The following is a 15959-nucleotide window of genomic DNA, read 5'->3' as shown; positions in this document are numbered from 1 at the left end:
ACTTCCGATTTTAGCTGTCCTACGAAAATGGAATCGGTAAGAGCTGGTGCCATCTTCTCGGCAGAATTGATGACACATTTGAGAGTCATGCACTGGCTGTGTGGTTTTACCAAGTACACCCAGTAAGAATCCCAATTCAACTTGGTTAACCTTTGGATTGATTCTGCCTTTTCTTGAGCCTTCTGTCTCCAACTTGTTTGTAGATGTTGTACATTTGGTAGATATTTACATACCACTTGATGATATATCTAATAAATATCACTGGTTTTGAGTTCCAGTTTTACTTTCCATCTTTAGCACTTTTTCCTACAAATTTCCACGCTTACAGGTGACTGAGCAATTTGAGGCTTCCCATCTCGAGGGGTTTTGCTTGGTGATGCGTGATTAGCGCTAGGCGCTAATTGCGCATCGGAAACTGCCTCCATTTCTTGATCCGGGCTTCCCTGGTGCGATTTTCTCCTCTTGCACGCTTTTTTATTTAGAGGATATAAAGCTTAAATTTTGTGGAAAGAACGACTTATACGTTCTTGGTTCTGAGCTTTGAATTCTCTATACATGATATCAACACTATCTAGTATCCATTTAACCATGTCCGTATACGGGAGAATTTTGGGCCTCGCCGCTATCCTGTGTAAGAATGAACATGCTAGATCTATAATAGACACCTCAGAAGACCCATGTGAGCCTGCAGTAGCCGTAACCTCCATTACCTTGGGATCTTCTTCCCGAAGTAAACTATACATGCCTTCCCAAGTAGTAATACCAGCGTCTTTGTTACAGGTGGTGTCTGTGTACAAGGGAGTCATCTCTTTATCTTTAGAACTGGGAGCTTTACCCTTCTTTCCCATAATATCTTGAACTCTGTTTTGTATACTTCTCAGTTCTTCGCTGCTGCAGTTTACAAATGAGGTGAGAACGATAATAAGAAAAAGGTGACGGGAAAGCTTTAAATGCGAAAAACATATAAAATATATCACCCTACGTGAACTGGCTCCTTGATAAGATCAAAACCATATATCATTAATGATTTCCAACTAACTCATTGATTAACATTAATGCGAATAACTGGGCCTCGGTTTATGGAAAAAACTTTTTCGAACAACAGGCCATGCAGATCTGCGATAGGGTGATTTTGTGATTTAATTCGCAATATTGTAGATCGCAGTATCGCAGATCACAATATCGCAATATCCCAATATCGCAATATCACCATATCACAAATTGTAGTTCCTTTACGTGTGGCAAGCATCCATCAATGTGTTTTCTGCGAAATGCGATTCGTGAAATGTGATTCGTGAAATGCGCCATTGCATATTGGCGTTTTAAGGCACTTCAGTGTAGGTGATGTTTAAGGCATGCGATGCGATGAAGGTTTTTTTCGATGCGTGATTTCGCATCGCAATTTCGCATTTTTAGAATTCCACTTGTGGGAAGGAATCCATTACCCTTTTTTCAATGCGACGTGTTTTAAGGAGTGATTTTATTCTAACTTATCATAAAAATTATGTCTTTTTTAGATTTTTCATGGTATTCTCCTGAGTTTATGATAGTAAATTTGATTGAAATAGGAAATAAAAGCATTAATCGATTTTTTTAAATTTTTGAATAAGGGTCCCCACTTATTTAGTATTAGTGCTAATACTAATAAGAAGTGGGGTTGTTGCTGGCCACAACAATTGGCGATTCACTTGGAAGAACCAGTTATCTCTTCTTTTCTTTTTGAATTTCCTAAACTTCCAAAACAAATTTTTTTCTAGAAAATCAAACTTTATTATAGAAAGATAAAATACACTATGATTTTCAGTCGTCAATGATAGTTTGTTTCTTCTATGTGAACTTTGTTTATTTACTTCCTAGAGCTGGTCATTGTATCTACATCAGTCAGTACTTGGTTTATAAATATAAAAACAAAGCCTTCTCTATAAATTAGTTTTAAATATGCTCCTTTGTTGTAGGTAGAGCCACTGCTACCAACAAGCGTTTATAGCCTCGACAGGGTTACCTATTACTGAGCAATGATCCTGTATCCCACTTGGAGAAATATACAATTTTCAAAGAGAAATCCATATCTACACTTATTTCTTTCATTTTATTTTTAATCCTTAAAGAACAATTCCTTGGTTTGATAGCCAAATTATGACAGTGCCACTCACTTGATTTATAGCTTTGTTGAACAAGTTGGCTCATGATGAGATCCCTTGTTTTCTAATTGCAACAATCTTGAGTCATTGCCCTATTGTGGTATGCAATTTTGGCAAAGTCAGCAAGCTATAATATCTATGATCATGATAAGTTGGCTCGTGATGAGACCTCTTTTTCTTTAAGTTTAAAGTGTATCATTGGATTATTCCCTGAAGCTTGTGATTCCTTAGGTGGGGAGGAAGTCATTGTTTCCTTAAGAATAGCTCTGGACAACAATGGTAGAGTTTTTGGAAAGAGATTTTCTACAGAGAATCTTTGTTTTGTTATTGATACATTTCATTTGACTGATATAAAACAAATTCCCACTAAAGGTTGCTTTTTATCAAAATTTACAAGGTTAGAACTAGTATCATATTCAGGCTTATAGATTTTTGACTATATATTTCAATAATAATGACCAACTTTCTAAATTATTTCTATTTATACAAGTGAAAATAAAAATATAAAAGAAATACTTGTCCTTTTCGTGAATTCCAAATGTAACCATTTACAACTGGTTTTATTATGAAAATAAAGAAAAACTAATCTACAAAAATAGAAGAATGATCTCCTATGGAAAGTATTTTTTGAGGATCTGCCCGTTAACAGGTAAATATTGTCTTTTTCTTGTTAAATCCTATAACATAAAGGTAGATGGGCCTATGATTTTTGCGATTTGGAAAGGGCCAAGCCACATTCGTTGAAACTTCGTATGTTTTCCCTTTTCCTCATGAGCCTTGTCCCATTTTAAAACTAGATCCCCTATCTGAAAGTCTTTTCTGAACATCATGTTTGAGTCAAAAGAAGCTTTTACTAATGCTTGGTGATGAGCGTGAGTTATTTTAGCCTTCTCTCTTTGCTCTTCTAGATTAAGGATTTGTAACTACCTAAGTTGTAAGGAAAAAGTTGGTGTTTCATCAATATATTGAACTAAGGCCAAAGAGGGAATTGCTAGATGAGTTGGAAGAACCACTTCTTTCCCATAGACTAAATTAAAGGGAGAAGTGCCAATAGAGGCTTTCTGCATTATTCGGTCTGCCCATAAAGCATATATTAAAGACTTGTGCCAATTTTTATGATTCTGGTCAATGGTTTGCTTAATGATCCTAATCAAATTTTATTCGTAGATTCAGCTAACCCATTCCCCCGTGGGTAATAATTCGCAGAGTACTTGAGCTTAAAACCTCTTTTGAGTGCAAATTCAGTCATAGCATTTCTAGAAAAATATGATGCATTATCAAACATTAAAGCGGAGGGTAAACCAAACTTGGTGATTATGAATTGATCTATAAAATCAATGATGTGTTCGGCATTAGCTGTCTTGAGAGGAACTTCTTCTAACCATTTAGTAAAATAATCTATAGCTGTAAGGATATACCTATGATGTTTAGAATAGTGAGGAATGATCTTACCTATTATATCTAATCCCCATTAATCAAAAGGTTGTTCAATGTTGACTGGTTGCAAAGGTAATGATGGCTTCTTTTGTCTCCCAGTATCAGTTTGACAAACTTGACACTTCCTTACGTAGCTATGCGTGTCTTTGAATTGTGGGCCAGTAATAGCCTGCGTGGAGGATTTTATGTGCAGTAGCATCTCCAACATAATGTTCACCTGCTCGTCCATCGCGGAGTTCTTGCAAAACCTTTTCAGCTTCATATTTCTTAAGACATCTAAGTAGAATAGAATCATAATTCATCCTAAAAAGTACATCATTCACGAGCTGATATTGCTTAGCCTTCAACCGTAAAGCTCTTTTCTTTGTATAATCGAGGTTTGAAGGGGCATATTTGTTCTTTGGATAAAATATGATATCAGCGTAAAATGAATCAACATCGTTTAGGCTTACCTCGTACATTTGTATATCTGTAGATGGTATTTCGGAAATAAGCGATGCTCCAGCTAGCATTTTGCAAAAGCCTTGACCTTTAACAATATTTGCTAGTTTAATCTCAACGTCATATTCTTGTAATGCAGTAACCCAATTGGTTCTTTTCTCACCCACATCTTTCTGTACTAAAAGATTTCTTACTACTGGAAATGGTACTATGATCTTTGTATGGGTTTTAAGCAGAAAGGGTCTGAAATATTTTATCGCTTTGAAAACAGCAAATGCTTGTTTCTCTACATTTGAATAATTTAACTCAGCCCCTTGTAGATTTGAACTGAAAAAAGCAACTGGGGCTTCTGCCTTGTCTTGATTTGATTGAGTGAGTATCGTAGCATATGATCTATCAGATGCAAATGTATATAAAATAAAAGGACTGGAAAAATTGGGAGTTGCTAAAGATGGAGCATTAACAATCGCTTGTTTGATTAAATTGAATGCTTCATATTCGTCTTGGCCCCATTTGAAGATTGAGTTCTTTTCAATCATTGCCTGTAAAGGAGATACGATTCTTGAAAAATCTGGAACAAATCTCTTTACAAAGTTAATCTGGACAAGGAAAGATTGTCTGGCTTTCTTATTGTGAGGCAAACGTATTTCGGAAATCTCCTTGATTCTCTCAGGATTAATATGGATTCCATATTTTGACACTATGAATCCAAGAAGTTTTCCTTCACTTAATGCAAAAAATGACTTTTTTGGGTTAAGTGAAATTCCATACCTTTGACACCTTTGGAAGATCTATTTTAAATCCCTAATATGATTGCCTCGCTTTTTGGAATATACAGTTATATCATCCAGGTAGATTACTACCGATTTGTTTACTAATCCCTTAAATGTGATGTCCATGGCTCTTTGGAATGTGGCACTAGCATTGATCAGACCAAGAGGCATCTTTTGATAGGCATAAGTACCCCATTTGGTTCTGAATGTGGTCTTTAATTGATCATCGGGATGGACCAAACTTGGTTATAGCTGGAGAAACCATCCAAGAAGGACATTAATTCTGATCCTGCAACTGCCTGCAATATTTTCTCCATGGGAGGCAAAGGGAAATTATCTTTTTGGTAGGCTTTGTTTAGATTTCGAAAGTCAGTGCAAATTCTAATGTCTCCATTCCTTTTTCTAACGGGGAACCATATTGGAAACCCATTGAGAATGTTGTACAGGAAAAATGATTTTGGCTTTCAATAGCTTATTAAGCTCAGATTTGATCTGGTTTTCTAAATTAGGATGGATCTTTCTCAGTTTCCGCTGGACATGTTTTTCATCATTTATCATTGGGATAGTATTTTGGATGATAGAAGTGTCATAAGTCTTAAGTTCATCGTAGTTCCAAGCAAAGACACTTTTGTATTGTTTCGAGAGACGAACATATGCTAGTTTTTCTTCAGGAGCTAGGCCAAGGCCTAGGTTGATATTCTGTGGCTTTGCATCAGTTCCTAGATTTACTAATTCATAGTTCAGAGTTGAACTTTGAAGCTTTGAATTGGTAGATCTTTTGAATCGATCTTTCAAATCATATAGATCTTCTAATTTAACTACTGATTTTGGCATAGCATTATTAGTGCTATCTTGTTGCAATTGTCTATCATGTTGGTCCTCATCAATTATCTGATTAGGATAATATCCCTCAGAGGTGAGGAAGCTTACAATATCAGGATCATCGTTGAAAATTCTCCAATTTGTAATATTATCAGGAATCGAGGGTCTAAAAATTAATTCAGTTGAAAATCTATCAGGGCTAAAGTCTTCTGAGGGAATGAGCTTGGAAGCTATGTTTGCCAAGAGGTTGGCACTAGCATTCTGGATTCTAGGAATTGATGAAATATTAAATTCTATAAAATGTTCAGACAGATCTTATACTAAAGATTGGTAATGCTTTAAATGACCTGATAGACAATGTATAGTATTCTGTACCTGTCTGATAACAATTTCAGAATCTCCGAAGAATTGTAGATATTTGATGTCCAATTCGATTTCTTCGTATAATCCTTGGACTAAAGCCTCGTATTCTGCATTGTTATTAGTGCAATCGAACTCGAGTCTACAAGTTAGCATAGTTTTATTTCTCTCTTGGCTAACTAATACGCATCCTGCACCTGCTCCTTCATTAGACTTAGAACCGTCAAAAAATAACTTACAAAATAAAGATTTATTTATAGGATTATCTATAAAATTAATAAATTTAGAACTATCTGTCTGAGAAAAATTTTCTACTTGAGATAAAACAGAATGTTCTAAGTAAGGTGAAGTGTGAGCATTAAAATTTCCTAGGAAAGAATCAACAGAATAGTTACCAATTATATTATTGTTGTATGCTACCGGTTCATTTTCTACTTCCAATTCTGTTACTTTGTATTTCTGATGTCTTTCTCGCTCATCCTTTATCTGATTTGGCTTACCACTGTAAGGGAGCCACATGTGCGAACAATCGGTTGCAAAGTATCCATGAAGCGTTTCTGACCAATCCCTACTAAGAATTAAGCCATAGAATTCTGGAATGTCTGCAACTAAAATATCGATAACTTGACATACCTTTGGGTTAGATGACAGCCTTATGGTAACCTAATTTAATTCGTCGATCACTTCAACTTGCGATCGATCCAACTGCACTATGCATACAATATATTTTTGAGGTTGAACGTTCAACTTTGCACAAATCGATTTAGGTAAGATATTGGATGAAGCTCTTAAATCCACTAAACAATTATGAAAATTTTTATTGAAAATTTCATAAGTAAGAAGAAATGGCGTAGTATGAGATCTTGACCTTCCTCCAATTAGAGCGATGTCATTTGGTTCAACTTTGTTCATCACAGTATTTGGAGGTCTTCCCATCTCATGGGAAGCTTGCGAGATTACAGTGGCGGGCAGAGGTGCAACTGGTACTGCATGCAATTCTTTCAAAAGGAGCTTTTGTTGATGTTTTAACTTGCTCAATTCATAAAAAGTGATGTTAGCCCTAGTCTTCTTCATGTCTTCTATGATGTTATACTCCATTTCATCCGAAATGATCAATGTTTTAGATGGAGTTGGTGAATCTGTTTGGACTAGGCTTGTTTGAGTCGCTTTGGATGTCATTTTCTTGGCTGCGACTTTATCCTTAAGCATTGAGCTTTGGCTCTTTGGCTTAGGAGTAGATTGAGGAGGATCGAGTTGATTTCTACTTTGAGTACTAACTGGCGATGCCTCTTGATCCTCTTCATCGGGGAGGATGAAATCCCACATACCTTGCACCTCTACAACTTCTTCTTCATCGGTAGGTATGTCGGTAGTAATTTCCTCTTCTTCTTCTTCTTATGATTCAACATTTGTAATAGCATTAGGAGGATTTGAATCAGTTGAAGGATTTTTCCTATAAGGCTTGTAAGGCTTTTTAGAAGAAGTCTCTACTACTTGTTTCTTTATGTCAACCATTTCGTTAGACATGGTTTTCAAAACTTTTTGCAATCCTTCTAAATCAAATGGGTCTTTGGGCTGTTTTTTCTTTGGATCTTCTATGAAAGAAACCTTTCTAGATTTACGTTCTTCAACGGTGTTTTCCTTTTCTAGAGCTATGATACGTTTCTCTACCACTATTTCTTCCTTCATATTGTCAGCTAAAGTTGTTTTGTTAGCTCTATCCACGAAGATTGCGATGTTTGATGGTAAAGAAGAGATGTACCATTCACTTCACACTTCTTCGCTTGGTTTAGAAGCAATAGGAATTTTGTTCAATAGTTTATTAAAACACAAGTTAAAATCTTTGATAGGTTCCTTTGACTCAGCTCTAAGGTTAGACAAGTCATTGATTAATGTTGCAGTGGACCTGTCATCACCAAACTTAGTCAAGAAATGTTCTTGGAAGATCTCCTAACTGGTAATAGACCCGGATGGTAATGAGAAATACCATGATCCAGCTGCTCCTTGCAATGTGTAAGGGAAAAGCCAAATGAAAGTGTCTTCCTTAGTGACCCCATTGAGATTTATGGATAACATAGAATTATTTATGTGTTCTTCTGCTAGCATGCTTGCTTAAGGATTAAACTTAGGCAACCATTTTTCAGGATGAGCTAGTATTTGACTCAAGGGCGCAGGCATTAAGACTAGCCCTGGGTTATTCCATGGCATTTGGGCCATCGTTGAACTGCTAACAGAGGAAAGTGTAGAAGATGATACCTGCGGTTGGGAAGATGAGGATATTATAGTTCTAGATGTTTGAGAAGGAGATGTTGGAGTTCTAGTGGTCTGATGGACGATGATTTGAAGTTGAGGAGTGGATGATTGACTTCGTGGTGGGGGAGTTGAGATGGATGATGATGACGAAAGAGTCTCACTATCAGACCCTTTAGGTGATTTCCTTGCTCTCTTCCTTGTAGGTAGAGGTAACTCAGTTGGCTCAATACCAAACTTTTCGCTCTTTAATCTGGTGAGAGGATGAGTAGGATTATATTGCGAAGTCACACTGCCTTGAGATTTATCAAATTTTTGAGGAGATATTGAAAATCATTGAAGTTTATGAATCAAAGATTCAACTTCAGGAGGTTCAATAGTAGATTTCTCTGAAATGTCAGGGTTTGTGGCAGTGGTTGTTGTTCTTTCAACTTCTTGCTCAAGATTTAAAGATTCTAAGTGTGATGGAGAAGTCGGGGGAGATGGTGAGGGCGATTTACTCTTAGAATGGTATTTAGATTTTAGACTTACTTGCCATTCACAGTATGGGGCCCTCCTTCTAGCGCCAAATATGTTGAAGCCCTGAAAATTGGGTCTACAACAAGGTGGATACCCACCCGGTCCAGACCTTGGTTAGCAACTCCTTTTCCATTTGGTATAGTGGGTCTGACTGGGGATATGGGACCCGTTTTCCAATATATGTGTGTGTGTGTTGAGAATTGATATTTCTTTCCTAATGGTTCCTAAGTAAAATGCTTTTTATTCTAAATCTAATCTAACAACATGCAATTGTATTCTAATATATAGAAATATCTAATTCTAAACTAACCTGAGATGTAATATTTCCGTTATGCGATCTAAAATGATTTCAAATGACAGTTGGTAATAAAGATCATTCAACTGCTATGAGAAAAGAATTCAATAAAGATAAACCATTTCATATAAAAAGTTAGATGAATCAGTGGTGGAAAACATATCTCATAGTAAGCTACTCATATACTAAGCATAAATAAATAGTTATCACCGTACAAAAGTGCCAAATGATAACTCAAGCATTTAAGCATTCATATATAAATAACCGAACATGAATATCACCATAACACATAAGCAGAAACAGTTAAGAGATAAAAGTACCATTTATAACTAGTTGTACTCATGAGCTCCAGTAATAATGATCTATTTCTTCTTAATCCAACATCTACTAAGAGTACAGAAGTGCAACATCAGTATTAGATATTAAATGCAGATATCAATAAATCATGTTCCATTCATTCATCAAAACCTCCTCGGAGGGTACAAAAGTGCATGTTCTGAGGACAATTTCTTGATAAATTTTTGGACCCTTCTCTAAATGCATGAGAAGGGTTTAAATACTGCTAACTAATTCTAAAAATAATTTATTACAAAAATGTAGGATTCGATTTAAATGATCGTCCTCATTTCAGGCAAAAATAAAGAAAAATTAAAACTAAAACTGAATCTAAAACTAAAACTACTAACTAACTATTTATGTATCTATTCCTTGAAGTGGCAAGCGTTCAACATTTGCTTGAGGAGAGTTAGTTGGCCGACTTCTGATTTTAGCTGTCTTGCAAAAACGGAATCGGTAAGAGCTGGTGCCATCTTCTCGGTAGAATTGATGACACATTTGAGAGTCATGCACTAGCTGTGTGGTTTTACCGAGTATGCCCAGTGAGAATCCCAATTCAACTTAGTTAACCTTTGGATTGATTCTACCTTTTCTTGAGCCTTCTATTTCCAGCTTGTTTGTAGATGCTATACATTTGGTAGATATTTACATACTACTTGATGATATATCTGATAAATATCACTAGTTTTGAGTTCCAATTTTACTTTCCATCTTTAGCACTTTTTCGTACAAATTTCCGTGCTTACAAGCGATTGAGCAATTTGAGGTTTACCATCTCGAGGGTTTTGCCTGGCGATGCGCGCGCTAATCGTGCATTGGAAACTACCTTCGTTTCTTGATTTGGGCTCCCCTGGTGTGATTTTCACCTCTTGCGCTTTTTTATTTAGAGGATATAAAGCTTAAATTTTGTGGAAAGAATGACTTATACATTCTTGGTTCTGAGCTTTGAATTCTCTATATGTGATATCAGCACTATCTAGCATCCATTTAACCATGTCTGTATACGGGAGAATTTTGGGCCTCACCACTATCTTGTGCAAGAATGAACACGCTAGATCTGTAATAGATGCCTTAGAAGACCCGTGTGAGCTACAGTAGCCGTAACCTCCATTACCTTGGGATCTTCTTCCTCAAGTAAACTATGCATGCCTTCCCAAGTAGTAATACCGGCATCTTTGTTACAGGTGGTGTCTGTGTTCAAGGAAGTCATCTCTTTATCTTCAGAACTAGGACCTTTACCTTTATTTCCCATAATATCTTGAACTATGTTCTGTATACTTCACAGTTCTTCGCTCTTGTAGTTTACAAATGAGGTGAGAACGATAATAAGAAAGAGGTGACAGGAAAGCTTTAAATGCAGAAAACATATAAAATATATCACCTTATGTGAACTAGCTCCTTGATAAGATCAAAACCATATTTCATTAATGATTGCCAACTAACTCATTGATTAACATTAACGCGCATAACCAGGCCCCGATTTATGGAAAAAACTTTTTCGAACAATAGGCCATGCAGATCTGCGATAGGGCGATTTTGTGATTTGCTTCGCAATATCGCAGATCGCAGTATCACAGATCGCAATATCGCAATATCACCATACCGCAAATAGTAGTTCCTTTACGTGTGGCAAGCATCTGTCAATTTGTTTTCTGTGAAATGCGATTTGCGAAATGTGCCATCGCATATCGGCGTTTTAAGGTACTTCAGCATAGGTGATGTTTAAGGCATGTGATGTGATGAAAGCTTTTTTCGATGTGTGATTTCACATCGCAATTTCGCATTTCTAGAATTCCGCTTGTGGGAAGGTATCCATTACCATTTTTGCGATGCGACGTGTTTTAAGGAGTGATTTTATTCTAACTTATCATAAAACTTAAGTCTTTTTTAGATTTTTCAGGGTATTCTCCCAAGTTTATGATAGTAAGTTTTATTAAAATAGGAAATAAAAGCATTAATCAATTTTTTAAAATTTTTGAATAAGGGTCCCCACTTATTTAGTATTAGTGCTAATACTAAATAAGAAGGGGGGTTGTTGCTGGCCACAACACAATATTATATTGGCGCAAACTCTTACCATCATGTAGATACCCACCTGCAGAAGGCTATAACCTTCTCTCATTCTCTAACACCAACTGGAATGGAGCTACAACCCCCTAATATTGTTTACCAACTCCTACTAGAAGGGAGAACCTACCCCATACACAAATTTACCAGCTACCACTAGAAGGACGCGTTGCTCCCTTATTGAAGGATCCAACCCTCAGCACCTCTTATGGACCACATTTCATAATATTTCATACTGGATCCAATTGACTCAAACCATCAATCTTATAGGCCACCTTTCATCATATTTTCAAACTATACCTACTTCCAACATTAAGCCCAAACCAAGCTGAATACTAAATATGAAAGATAATCACTTAATCAACTGAATCGCTTTAACACCTGCGAACCAATCACTAAATCTTAAATAACCAATGCAACTATATCAAGTCATTCCCTATCAGACATACACCATCATAATCAAATCCTACCAATGCACAACCATTCATCAATAAACCAAACCATATATTGTTATTCATAATAGAAACATAGTGTTGTTCCTGCCAATCCTTATTAGAGTTAAATTCAAATTGTATATGCTATTCTTTAGAATAAAACCAACATGTATATGTGCTTCCTCTACATAAGAACAATGTATAGATCTAAAATCACTGACTACTGCATCATGAATCACTGCAATACTCAAATAACCATTGAATCAAGTACTGAGTTATTCACAGATCATTGAACCAATCACAAATTACCAAACTGGAGCATCATTACTAACCGATATTCCAATCATGAACAACCAACCTAATAACCATTGTAAAATAGATACCAACATGATTAAGACTTCATCGATAGACAATCATAAATAAACCATAAATCATCAACTATAAACTTCAAGCATTAGTTCAAACCCTAGTTCATATACGTTGCTTCCACAATGCATATCCATTTTTGTACATGATTACCATGCACAACACCTATGTACAAATATTCACATACTAAATAACATTTCGAAGAATATATACATCACCCTACAGAGACAGATCCATGTATATACGCAACTTTTCCAAAACTTACTTGCGTATAAATCTGAAACTTTTGCTGCAAACATAATTTCACTTTCTGCAACCTTTACTATTAATGCTACAGACATATGAATAATTCATTTAGATCACAGAATCGTTATAATAATAAATTCATCATTATTGTCTATTTTGAAAAGTAATTCAATCAAGCATATATTTCAACATACTTTCAAATCTTTCAAATCTGATTCTTCTCCTTGCTCCTTCATGCACACTTGTTCCAAATCAGATCACACATGTATAACCCATTACTTGCACACATAACACCTTGATCTCCATCTCCTTATATAGCTTTAAAATTAGCCAATACCTTAGGAAAATCCCTTGGTAAAGTTGTTAGTATTCTTTGAAAGGATCAAATAAATGTTGTCGCTCCCATTACTAAAGGTCAATACCATGGTAAAGACCCCTGATATCTAGATTACCATGGTACGGATTATGTACACAAATTTTCTTCACATTATCTGCATATGTATGCAACCTTTCTTCACAGGACTCACTTATACTTTCTCAAACATCACCGTTATCATTCATCTATCTCTGAAATGCCATTTCTTTTTCCATACCATCTCTAGAATTTGTGTCAATTTGCATAATCATCATGTTATCATATTTTTGACAACTTTATTAAGTAGGTTGCCATCAAGGACAACACATTAGCCATAATTCATACATGTTGATGCCAATTCATCATCTGAGACAATTCAGAATTGTCGTCAATTTGCCATGTAATTAGTTGCAGTCAATTTATCCAAGATATGCCACAAATTTGAAAAGCTTTAAGTAAATATTTACAAACTAAGAAAAGTCCAAAACTTGATACTTACAATTTTCTTTAGATAAACATAACAGTGAAAGTTTACAAGCTATCCTTAAACCCATAGTTTGAAGTCTTGCAGTCTTTGGAGTCTATCTTTACTTATCGTTTGGATTTCAATTTTTGATGTCTATTTCTACTTATTTTTTATCTTTCTATTTTTGGGGAAATGGTGCAATTTTCTGTGTTGTTTCTTGTGCCATTTGGCAATTTTATGTTGTTGGTTTGGATCAGAAATGGTTTTTCTACCCTAGTGTGGTGAATCCAGTAATAGAGTTGATCACATATATGGTTGTGCAAGTGATTATTAAATCTCTAACACTTTTTGTCTATTCTTCTTTTCATTTTTAGGTACTCCATTAGAATGATTCTTGCATAGACTAAGAAGAGGCAAATCGTAATCATATGCAATCTCTATTGTGTATGCTTTCTCATGTATGTTTGAATATCAAAACAACCCATTATAAAACATGAATTTTGTTATATTTATATTCATATGGTGTTGTTGGCTTTGATGTCCAATTGAAAATGTGTTCAGTCTGTGCATGTAGAACATCCTAAAACTATAAATAAATATGAAGCTATTGTAAATGTGCACTGATATTTTGTATCATACAACTTTACATTAATGGTACTCTAGTCACCATATCTAGTAAAAAACAAAGAGGTAGAATTTAAGGGTGCCCCTTTAGGAGTAGTCAAGCTTAATTTCAATGTTTTAGACCCAGTGTGGGTGATTGTGCTACCAACAAATGCCATCATTTTATCCTCTTGCCAATGGTTTCTAAATTGAAGTGTCTACGTTATGAAATATGAGGTGGTGGGTTGTCACAAGTGTTAAGAAATTAAATCCAAGAAGTTGGGCTTCTATTTTTCCTTCAGACATGTTATTCAAGATGCACTCAATGGGATCCACTTATTTTTAGGATTCAAAGGCATTGCCTTCTTGCAATATTTCATAGTAGACCATTTTGAAAATGGCTAGTGGGACTCAAGAGGCACATGCAATAGGACAGTTCCCTAAAAAAGGATGAGGTAAATCTCAACAATGTTGAGAAAGAGATGCACAAGATAGTTGTGGATGAATTCAAGTATGGAACAAAGGAAGAAGCTCCAATGGTCCAATCACAAAGCTGGTTCATACATACTACAATCTACTTAAGCCAGATGGGAAACCAGACAAATAAAGGGACTCTGATTTTATGTCAAAGAGAATAAATAATAAACCTATTCGAATTGACTACCTGCATTAGTGATTGTCTTGCCTAATTGTTACATAGAATGAAATTTTACTGCAAATGAGAAAGGATATTTAATGATTTCCTTTCATAAATGTTATCCATGCTTCCTTTCCTTTATTCTATTTGAAATTGTTTTTACCTTAACATTAGTGCATCATTATTTTTTCCATAAATAGAATTAGGAGCTAAATTACAAAGAGCCCATTATTTCATTATGTTCATGGAAAGTTGCATGTAGGATTTTCATGTTCCTATAACACATGTTAAATTTCATATTTAGAAGGTTCAAACAATTTATTAATTCTATATTGTCGTTGTAATATGCTATCAAAGTTATGCAGATAGAAAACATAGAGCTTTGTATGGGTGTTTACAATGGAAAACAACTATTGGTAAAATTGTCAATGATTTTGTTTCATAACATTCTGGCAGATACTCAACTTTGCAGGGTGTTGGCTTAGGGGGTCCTGACCCAAGTTTATAGTTAGTTGCACCAAACAAATCCCTACACTACTGGCCCTTTCGGCATCAATCCGTGGTGCACGGACTGAAGTCTCACCTAAAGTAGTATGGGGGGATGCTGGAACCAAGTTTCTGCATCCATAGATCAGTGTGATGTCCTTATGCAACCTAGATATACCTTCGCTCAAATCTTTGAGTGCTTATGGATTACAATGGAAACTTCCTTGAATCAGCTTCTAGACCTCTGTGAAGGTCTATGACTAGCTTTTGGGTCCCTAAATAGGTGATTTAGCTACTTACGTGCACCGTAGATTACCCTTAGAAGAGTCTTTACTCAGATCCACCTAAGTGTTCGATAACTTTAATAGACAACATTATAATCTTCGCCTAATCACTTAACATTAATTGTGTTCTAATAATATGATGAATCAAGTAATACATCATTATTTTATAAAGACATCATTTCATCTCAGCATATATCACAATCATACAAAACAGAAGTAAAGAGCCAAAACATAGGAATTTATGTAATAATCTTCTTTATTGATGTTCACTATAGGTTTACAGACTCAATACTTCTCTGCACACTCAGCTGCAGGGGTCCACGCACTCAGCTGTGGATACTACTCTAGGCCTCTCCAAACTCAGCTGCAGAGCCTTTCCCTCCTCTAAGACTTCTATCTTTACGCTAAAATTCTTTGTTCGTACCCATAGAATTCTTACTTTCTTGCCTTAGACTGTCTAAGACACTCCTATTTATCCAAGCCCATGGTCCACAAACCATGGGCAGATCTCAAAAGCTGACTCAACTTTACATAAGGAAGGGTGAAATCCCTTTTTGACTCCTAACTAGCTACGTGCCCTGTGACCACAATTTGCGGAGAATTTTCAACTTTTTACATAAAAATGTGGGATTTTGTCCGAA

General features: G+C 35.7%; 1 pseudogene; it reads left to right on the top strand.

Moving 5' to 3' along the window:
* Positions 1-14647, top strand: part of LOC149224538 (protein trichome birefringence-like 24) — a 31699-nt pseudogene extending 17052 nt beyond the window's left edge.
* Positions 14648-15959: the final 1312 nt, after the last annotated feature.

Source organism: Pinus tabuliformis, chromosome Q (assembly GCF_031772625.1).
Source record: "Pinus tabuliformis cultivar Carrire ecotype Pingquan chromosome Q, CPIR1, whole genome shotgun sequence".
Taxonomy (NCBI): domain Eukaryota; kingdom Viridiplantae; phylum Streptophyta; class Pinopsida; order Pinales; family Pinaceae; genus Pinus; species Pinus tabuliformis.
Note: the sequence above shows the minus strand (reverse complement) of the source record. Positions and strands in the feature narration are given on the sequence as shown.